Consider the following 9641-nt stretch of genomic DNA (forward strand, 5'->3'; position numbering starts at 1 on the left):
TTTTCTTTTTGAGATTTTTATAAGGCATTTGAAATAAGCAGAATAAATTGTTTTATAAAAAAAGGAAATGTGACCTACAAATAATCCCACAACTGAAGTGGATTTGTTTCTTTAATCACATGGTTATGACTTAAAATCTGTATTAAGTAGTTGTAAGTACTTATTAATAATGCTTTTTGTAATCATAACATTCCAAGGCAAAATTAGTCATAATTTAAACCATAATTCTGTAAAAAGTGCTGCTTATACAATTCATCCCACCCCACTAATTGCTATAATTTTCATAACAGCTTTGTTCACTAATTCAGGTACTTATGTAACAAATCCTACAGTAGTTTTTAACTGTGAATATAACCAAAGCTATGTTGAGGCCAGCAGCACTCTATCTTAACAACAACACAACAGGGCTGTCTTAAGAATACATCAAAACAGGGGGTTGGGAAGGTGGCTTAGTGGTAGAGTGCTTGCCTAGCATGCACGAAGCCCTGGATTTGATTCCTCAGCACCACTTTATAAACAGAAAAAGCCAGAAGTGGCGCTGTGGCTCCAGTGGTAGAGTGCTAGCCTTGAGCAAAAAAGCAGCTCAGGGTCAGTGCTCAGGCCCTGAGTTCAAGCCCCAGGACTGGCCAAAAAGAAAAAGAAAAAAAGAATACATCAAAACGTCTATGAAATCTGATATCTGATATCTGATGGTGACATGGAAACATATAATTTTCTCCAGGCATTCAACTGGAAAATAGGAATAATAATAGATATCTCACAATATTATCCTGACAATTAAGTAAACTTTGAACTAGAGATAAAAAGTTGGGACTCATCAGCATATAGATGGTGTTTAAAAACATGGGAATTGATGAGATAACTGAGAGGGTTAAGAAAGAAAAGATTCCAGACCTCTTTCTAAACGTTTCCCCTACTGATTCATTCAACAACTACTTTGAGTGTCTGTGATCTGTGCTAGGCACTGGAGGGGGGGGGGGGGGGGAGGAGTGAAAGAGTAAGCTGGGAAGACAAGAAATAGCTTATAATCTCCTGAGGAAAATGGACAACACAAAACTGGAGACGGAATTACAATGTATGACAACTGCTTTAAATGCATAGTTTCAGCAACTATGGGACAACTTAATGAGGCCCTAATTCAAATGAAAGTAATTCACATATGTGAAGCACTATGCATCATGCCCAACATTCTGTATGCACTTTGCTTAGGGAAGGGCTCATTAAAAAAGTGGCAGGTCGGGCTGGGAAGGTGGCTCAGTGGTAGAGAGCTTGCCTTGCATGCATGAGGCCCTGGGTTCGATTCCTCAGCACCACATAAGCCAAAAAAGCCAGAAGTGGTGCTATGGCTCAAGTGGTAGAGCACTAGTGGTTGAGCTGAATTGCTGAGGGACAGCACCCAGGTCCAGAGTTCAGACCCTACGACTGGCAAAAAAAAAAAAAAAGTGGCAAGTCTGCTGCCAGGAAAGGATGGGTAGGAGTTAGCCAAGAAAAGTGTGGGGGCAACAGCACTGCACACAGAGGAATAGCACACAAGAAAGTCTAGACTTAAAGGAGCCAAAATATTCTAGGGGTGGCAAGGGGACTCTATGGCAAATGACACCATCTACCTTGCCACACCACGCGGACGTCTCTTTACCCCCACCGTATGATTAAAATGACTTTAAGAAGACAAAATTTTAAATACTCTGCCTTGGAGGATACTCTTTCCTTAAAGAACAGCTTCCCTCTATAACCAGACAAATAGGAAATAATTTTTTAAAACTATTTTTCATTCACAGAAAATTGCACATTAATGGTTCAAAACAGAATGTTGGAAGAATGTTTTTCTTGTATGTTTGCTTTTGTGCGTGTGTGCCAGTACTGGAGTTTGAACTCAGACTCATACGGTTTTGGGGGGGTTGTTTTTGTTTTTGCACTGGTACTGCAGCTTGAACTGGGGAGTCTTGGGCATTGCGCTCCCACTTGAACCACAACTCCAGTTTCTGGAAGACTGTTTACATTGCAGAATGGCTATGACAAGCTATTTATCATAGGAATTACTTCATATACTTACAGCTTTGTGATGAGAACACATATAACCTATTCTAGCAGCAATTTTCAAATATACTATACAGTGATATTAATAACAGATACTATGTAGCATGATAACTCTCTTGAACTTCTCCCTATTTAACTATATCTGTATCCTTTAACCAACATTTTCCCAATCCCAGGTTTTCCCAATCTCAGCCTCTGCTAACCACCATTCTATGTTCTGTTTCTATATATGCTACTGTTCTAGATGACATTTAAGTGAAATCATGCAATACTTGTCTTTCTGTATGTGGCTTATTTCATTAGTGTAATGTCTTCCATATTTATTCATGTTGCTGCAAATGACAGACTTTTTTTAAGTTCATTAGAATTCTGTGTGTACATGCACTACATTGTCACCACAGAGAATTACCTCATCTAAAATGTCAATAGTGCTAAGGTTCAAAAAACTTGCCCTAATCACTTTCTGGTCCTTTCTTAAAAACTTTAAAAACAGGAGCTGGGAAGGTGGCTCAGTGGTAGAGTGCTTGCCTTGCATGCATGAGGCCCTGGGTTCGATTCCTCAGCACCACATAAGCAGAAAAAAAAATCTGGAAGTGGCATTGTGGCTCAAGTGGTAGAATGCTAGCCTTGAGCTGAAGAGATGTGGGGCAGCACCCAGGCCTAGAGTTCAGGCCCCATGACCAGGGGAAAAAAACAAAAACAAAACTTTAAAAACAGGAACATCAGATGGGTCACAACTGTTTCCAGGTAATTTAACACTTCCCAAAGCAAAGCTCAAGAAGATTTATAGGAATATAAAACTAGCAAGTTTTGTAGAAGATTCATAATATATATCTAACATCCAATTCTTCCTCAAAGATTATAAGAACTACAAAAAGGCAGGAAAATACAATGCATAATCAAAGAAAACATGCCAATTAAGACCAATCAAAGCCACCATGTGATGATGCATAAATGTAATCTCAGTACTCAGGAGGCTAAGGTAGGAAGATTGCAAATTGAAGTCAGCCTGGTAAGTTCAAGTCAAGCCTGGGTTACATAGTGAGATCCTGTCTCCCCCAAAAAAGTTAATTTTTTTAAAATTTATTTATTTTATTGGTCACGGGGCTTGAACTGTGGGCATGGGCGCTGTCCATGAGCTCTTCAGCTCAAGGCTAGTGCTCTACCATTTGCGCCAACAGTGCCACTTCTGGTTTTCTGTGGTTTATTGGAGATGAGTCTCATGGACTTTTCCTGCCAGGGCTGGCTTTAAACCTCGATCCTCAGATCTCAGTCTCCTGAGTAGCTAGGATGATAGGCGTGAGCCTGCAGTGCCTAGCAAGTTAATTATTTTTTAAATCTGTAACTGACACAGATATTAGAGTAGCAGCGCAAATGGTATTAAGATGTTTATACAGTATTTCATAAGTTCAAAAAGGCTAAGGAGAGACAGGCAGATATAAAAACCTCTGAATCAAACTGTAACTGAAGAAAATTTTGCATGAGTCTCCAGCTTCATTTGGTTTTTAGTTGACTTTAACATTATTCAAGACTTAACATCTGCTTTTGCTTTTGTTTGCAATTGGCATTGCAAACACAAGAAAATACAAGAAAAAGGTTAACATCTCTGCCTTCATATTGCATCTATTTCCTTTTCCTACCTTAGACTTTCCATCAGATTTCTACTCAACTCTTCAAGTAAAAATATTAATCATTTAAGGACTATTTGCCTAAAACTGATAATGTTGTTAATTCTAAAATTACCTAATTTTTCTCTTCTCCATTCAATGCTGAAAACACCAAAAATTACTAAAATAATTTTAGGAGTTACAGGAACATCATGACTGAGTGGTTCAGTGGTAGGATTCTCACCTGCCACATGGAGGCCCGGGTTGGATTCCTGGCCCATGCACCGCTGTTAAGAGTAAATTAGACTTAGCCAGAAAACCACGGGGACATTCAAGTAGGAAGAACAAAGGAAAGGTTTACTGCCAGTTAGGGGACTGGCAAGACCCATCTCACCAGCTGAGAGGAAGTGAGAAGTGGCAGCTATTGTCTCGGGCGGTCTTTTATAACCTCCGGGCTTTGGAGGATCTTGCCACCTTACCCCAACAGGGTGCTCTTTCAGGAGAAGGGAGGTAGGGGCTGATCATTTGCTGCCTTTACTACATGGATCTCGTGTTGCCTAGGGAAAGAGCATGTTAAGCCATGAGGGAGGAGGCTTCTGAGCTAACATCCCCCACTCTTTGGTTTAATAATTGGATGAGGTTGGCACCAGGTCAGGAGCAGGGGCGAAGGTCATTTCTTCTGGAGCTGCTTCCTGCTGCGAAAGGGGCAAAGTGGTCAACGGGGGACACTCGACTGGGTACCCTCCTAGGAGCATCTGATTGACCAACTGATGGGTGAAAAGTCTCATCTTTCCCATAAGGATGTTCTTCATGCACCTGAATAGGCAAGGCACAATTAGTATGAGGCAAAAATTACAGTTAAGGGACCCAAGACAGGCATGAGCCAGGGAGTAAGCCACCGGAATAGGTCCCATCCCCCTTCATTCTGTTGGATATTTTCCTCAAGTTCTCTGAGATGTATGTGTTGTTCTTTGATGGCATAGCTGCCATCAGTTAGGTCACAACAGATGTTTTTAATCTCCTCACACCCTTGGTGGTGGAGTAAGAGAAATCAAGGCAGCATGACTGTCAAGAATAGCAGTGCAACAGCAGAGGAGGTATAGTTAATGCTTTTTGCCACTATGCATGCCAAATATATAGACTCCCACCAACCAGCCCTGGTATCCCAAGCAAGGAGAAAGTGAGGGTAATGTACAGTTCTCATTCAGCACTGGAAGAGCTCCTTGTGGGGCGGTACAACAACTAGATGGCTTAGGCAGCATTGGGAGTTATGAAGCAGCCTGGCAGGGATATAATTAAGAGTGTAACTCTCACAGGTTAAAACCAGCCATTGAGTAAGGAAACATGGCCCTTAGCATATAAGATGTTCATAGCTGGCACAAACAAAGTTGTGCAACCTGAGCACAAGTGTTATTTTCTGGCATTATAATCTGGGGAGGGGAGTGCATAACATCACACCTGCTGTCCTTCCAGTGAAGGTATTCCCCAATTATAGGAGCCAGCAGACATGGTATTTTTTTTGTACAAATACGTACAGAGGGGTTATAATTATATGGGCAAGATAATGATAGTACATTTCTTATCAAGCATTGTTGCCTCCTCCTTTGTTTCCCCTTCCCACCCCTTCCCCTCTCCCCCCATCCCCCCACCCCTGGCCAAAGTTGTAAAGTTCGTTTTTTCGACATAAGGACTTGATAGAGGGTATTTTTATCTGCTGCAGGTTTGCACACCAGAACCAGGCAGGCCTGAGCACATGTCCCATCTCCAGTTCTTGCCTCGGACAAAAGTTTGGGACAAGTGAAACCAGATGTTATAATGCATGTGGTCTGGCAAGAACTCCAAGAAGGAGTCTCCACACTGGTATTGTGTGTGTGTGTGTGTGTGTGTGTGTGAAAATACCATACAGAGGGGTTACAATTACATGGGCAAGGTAATGAGTACATTACTTATCAAGCATTGTTGTCTCCTCCTTTGTTTCCCCTTCCCATCCCTTTCCATCCTCCCCGCCCCCCCCCCCCCCCGCAACTGCTCCCCTCTTCCCCCACTTCCCCCCACCGGCCAAAGTAGTAAAGTTCATTTGTCTTTTTTTTTTTTTTTTTAATTTTTTATTGTGAAAATACTGTACAGAGGGGTTACAATTACATAGGCAAGATAGTGAGTACATTTCTTATCAAGCATTATAGCCTCCTCCATTGTTTATCCTTCCCATCCCTTCCCAGCCTCTCCCCGCCCCCCTACCCAATCCTTTCCCCCTCACCAGAGTTGCAAAGTTCCGTTTTCGACATGATAACTTGTACTTCTCATTGTTGCAATGGGTCTACCTGTATCCTTATTTAAACGACTTGTTTTTCCCCTTCCCCTCCACAAATTATACCGACATCAAATACAGTGAAAGCAGGGGTTACACTGTGGGGGAGGGACATACAAAGCAACAAAGAAATAATCTTATAAATGCGTTAAAAACAAATGCATGAAAGAAAAAAAACATTTAAATACATATCTTAGGGTTCATTTTCCTAACATCACCTTATCTGACCTTTTCTGCTTGACTCATACATATACTAGATATTGCAAATTAAAGTTCGTTTTTCGACATAAAGTCTTGTTCATAAAAATATGGAACGCTTCACGCATTTGTGTATCATCCTTGTGCAGGGGCCATGTTAATCTTCTCTGTACCGTTCCAATTTTAGTATATGTGCTGCCGAAGCCAGCACCATATTGGTATTTTTTTAAGTTGTCAATATCTGATGAGACAGGGGCCAGTCTGGCAGGGCTGCTGTTCCTAAACCCACCCCAAGAGGAAATGGCTTAGATGTTATTTGTGTGGGGTGGATGGGATGGCTGATGATGTTGTTTCTTCCCTTGATATCCTAGCACCTGGCATTTCTATGACATGAGTGGTGCTGGATGGATCCAAGTTCAATAAGGTGGGGAAAAGGAGAAGGTACATTTTGAAGGATCAAATCTTGGAAGCTGTTGATACACTTAATACAATTAGGAAATAGGCCAGAGAGGATAGAAAGAACAAAAACAATAGCAACCAACCAATTCAGCTCAAATGGAGAGCTGAAGTGGGACACCATGGTGACCAGAGAAGAACGAGACAGAAGACAAGCCACAGGACGCGAACGTGGAGACACGTGGTATGGCGTCTTCTTGATGCCTGAGCTGTTCCAGGACTAAATAGGGTATATTGAGAGGCTGGTGACTGGAGCCATTTAGGAAGTTAATGAATGCAGAATCAGAACACTGGGTGAAGAATTTCCTCCCAGCAAGAGCTACCAGCATGTCTGTAAGTAGTTACTTAGGATTAGAAATTTGACAATAGAATAATTTTAGGCGGTTGCTGGAGGAAGTAAGGGGGGGGGGGGATTATCAGGCCACTGGGGAAAAAAACAAGCTGCTGCTGAGAAAGATGTTCAAACAGGCAACACAAGCTTCGTGCTACAAGCCCCTGCTTACTGCAAATTCTGCTTTTACCCTGCCTATAAAAACTCTGCTACAGGGCTGGGAAGGTGGCTCAGTGGTAGAACGCTTGCCTTGCATGCCTGAGGCCCTGGGTTCAATTCCTCAGCACCACATAAGCAAAAAGAAAAAAGCCAGAAGTGGCGCTGTGGCTCAAGTGGTAGAGCACTAGCCTTGAGCTGAAGAGCTGAGGGACAGCGCCCAGGCCCAGAGTCCAGGCTCCACGACTGGACCCAAAAAAAAAAAAAAAAAAAAAAAAACTCTGCTACAACCAAACTCAGCATGACCTCTCTGATCCCAACTGGGGAGTTGGACAGGAGGCATACCCCAATAAACTTTCCTGTCAATCTTTTTATTGCTCTCTATGTGGTCCTTTTCTCGCCTAAAACCTTATACTGGTGCCAAAACCCAGGAAGGCCATAGTGCTTCGCTTCCCCCTTGAGAGACCGAGGGCACTGCCCCTTCTTGGTCTCTCTTTTCCTCTCCTCCTTTTCCTGAGGCCTATTGGGAGCACGAAGCCCACCGAATTTACTTTGGGCTAAACAGCCACTTGACAGACCCCATGGCCTCTGCCCCCATATGCAATACATATCCCATGGACGGAGGTGGCGTGGGATGTTATTCGTCATCCTTGTAAACACAGCTGAGGCCTCTACCTCTGCTCACGTGCTCTCTCTCTGTCTCTGTCTCTGTGTCTGTCTCTGTATTTCTGTCTGTCTGTCTGTCTCTCTCTCTCTCTCTCCCTCCCACCTTGCCAGACCAGGACCTCAGCCTGGCCTTCTGAGCACCCCCCACTTTCCGATTGGGTGAGTCCCCACCTACTCTCCCATGGTCCTGGCCTGCTCTCAGGAAACTCATATCTGTCTGTAAAAGTCGCAAGCTCCTGCCCAAGTCTCCCTCTGCCCGCTGCTCCCACCCCCTTGCCAGCCCGCCGGCACTGAGAATAACCAGGGATGTGGTCTTCTCGGTTGCCTCTGCTTCCTTGGCAACTCTTGGGCTGAGACAGACCCGCCTTCTTCAGCCTTAGTTTTACCCCAGGCTGCCTGGGCACCATGGGAAACCAAAATTCCAAACCTGACCCACACACTCCTTTGGGTTGCTTATTGGCTAACCTCAAATCTCTAGGCCTTAGGCCTGACCTTAGACCAAGAAGACTGATCTTCCTCTGTAACTGGGAATGGCCTATGTACCAGGACTTTCAGTTTTAACATATTGACTGACCTCTGCAGTTTCTGTGAGCGAATGGGAAAGTGGGCTGAAATTTTGGGGGTTTTTGGGGGGGGTGTCCGGTCGTGGGGCCTGAACTCTGGTCCTGGGCGCTGTCCCTCAGCTCTTCAGCTAGTGCTCTACCACTTGAGCTTTTTTCTGCTTTTGTGGTGCTAAGGAATCGAACTCAGGGCCTCATGCATACAAGGCAGGCACTCTACCACTGAGCCACCTTCCCAGCCCTGGGCTGAAATTCTGTATGTCCAAGGATTCTTCTACTTACACTCCCGTTCCTCCCTATGCCTCTCCTGCTCCCCCTCTGAAATTTTACTTGACAACAACCCTCCAAAACCCTTCTCCCTCCCCCTTCTTCTTCTGATGCCCTTGATGACCTCCCTGACTCGGCCCCACCTGCAGCAGACCACTACCCTATGCGCCACATAGCTCCACCCTAAGGGCTGCCTCCAGCTCCTTAACTCCAGCCCCAGCCCCTGGACTTAACCCTGACTCACAGATCTCTGGGCTGGCCTCTGCTCAGGCCTCTACTCTAGACCTCCCTTTCCCTGTGGCTGGCCATACTCTGGCCCCGACTAAACCATCGGACAACTTACTCCCCCTCCAAGAGGTGGCTGGGGCCGAGGGTCTGGTCCGGGTCCATGTGCCCTTTTCTTTGGCAGACCTATCTCAGATTGAAGCCTGCCTGGGTTCCTTTTCCAATGACTCGTCCACTTTTATTACTACCGAAGAGCATGAATGGGTCTATCAGGCTGCTCAGGCTCGCAGGGATGAAATCTACCTAACAGGTACTTACTTTGTGGCCCAGGCAGGTGGAGAACTCCTGGAGTATACCACTGCACCCAGTTATCACTTAAAGTTTAATGACCATGCTTGAGAACTGGCTAGACAAATTTTTGAGATTTCAACAGGTTCCCACGGGGCTATTCAAGCCAACTCCACTGAACCACTAGCCTGGGAGCACATTACCTGAAAGAGGCTTTTGCAATGGTTAAATTTGTTAAACATTCTTTTCAGTCTTCCCAAGGGGTAACAGAGGCCAGGAGCACTAGAAGTTTGTACATCGTGTTCTTAAGTGTGTGGGGGAGGGGGGGAGGCAATTTGAGCTCAGGTTTTGATTTGGAGAAGTCAGGATGGACTATAATCTTTGACTTGGTCTTTGACTTGGATTGTATGAAATGGATAATGAATGATTTTAAGATACAACTGTAACTGTGCTTTCTGTGGATAAGCCTTCCCTGGTAACTAACTAGCTATTTTAGCTTCCGTAACTCTGCTTCTGCTGTTTTCTGATAAAATGCGCCCAGG

At 44.2% G+C, this 9641-nt stretch overlaps 1 non-coding gene across 1 annotated transcript; it reads right to left on the minus strand.

The window, feature by feature from the left end:
• Positions 1 to 6254: 6254 nt before the first annotated feature.
• Positions 6255 to 6361, minus strand: LOC122109763. The gene has a single exon (XR_006147739.1). It is a non-coding gene; the product is annotated as a U6 spliceosomal RNA (small nuclear RNA).
• Between the last annotated feature and the right edge of the window lie 3280 nt (positions 6362 to 9641).

Source organism: Dipodomys spectabilis, unplaced genomic scaffold (genome assembly GCF_019054845.1).
Source record: "Dipodomys spectabilis isolate Male_0828 unplaced genomic scaffold, ASM1905484v1 ptg000069l, whole genome shotgun sequence".
Classification (NCBI taxonomy): domain Eukaryota; kingdom Metazoa; phylum Chordata; class Mammalia; order Rodentia; family Heteromyidae; genus Dipodomys; species Dipodomys spectabilis.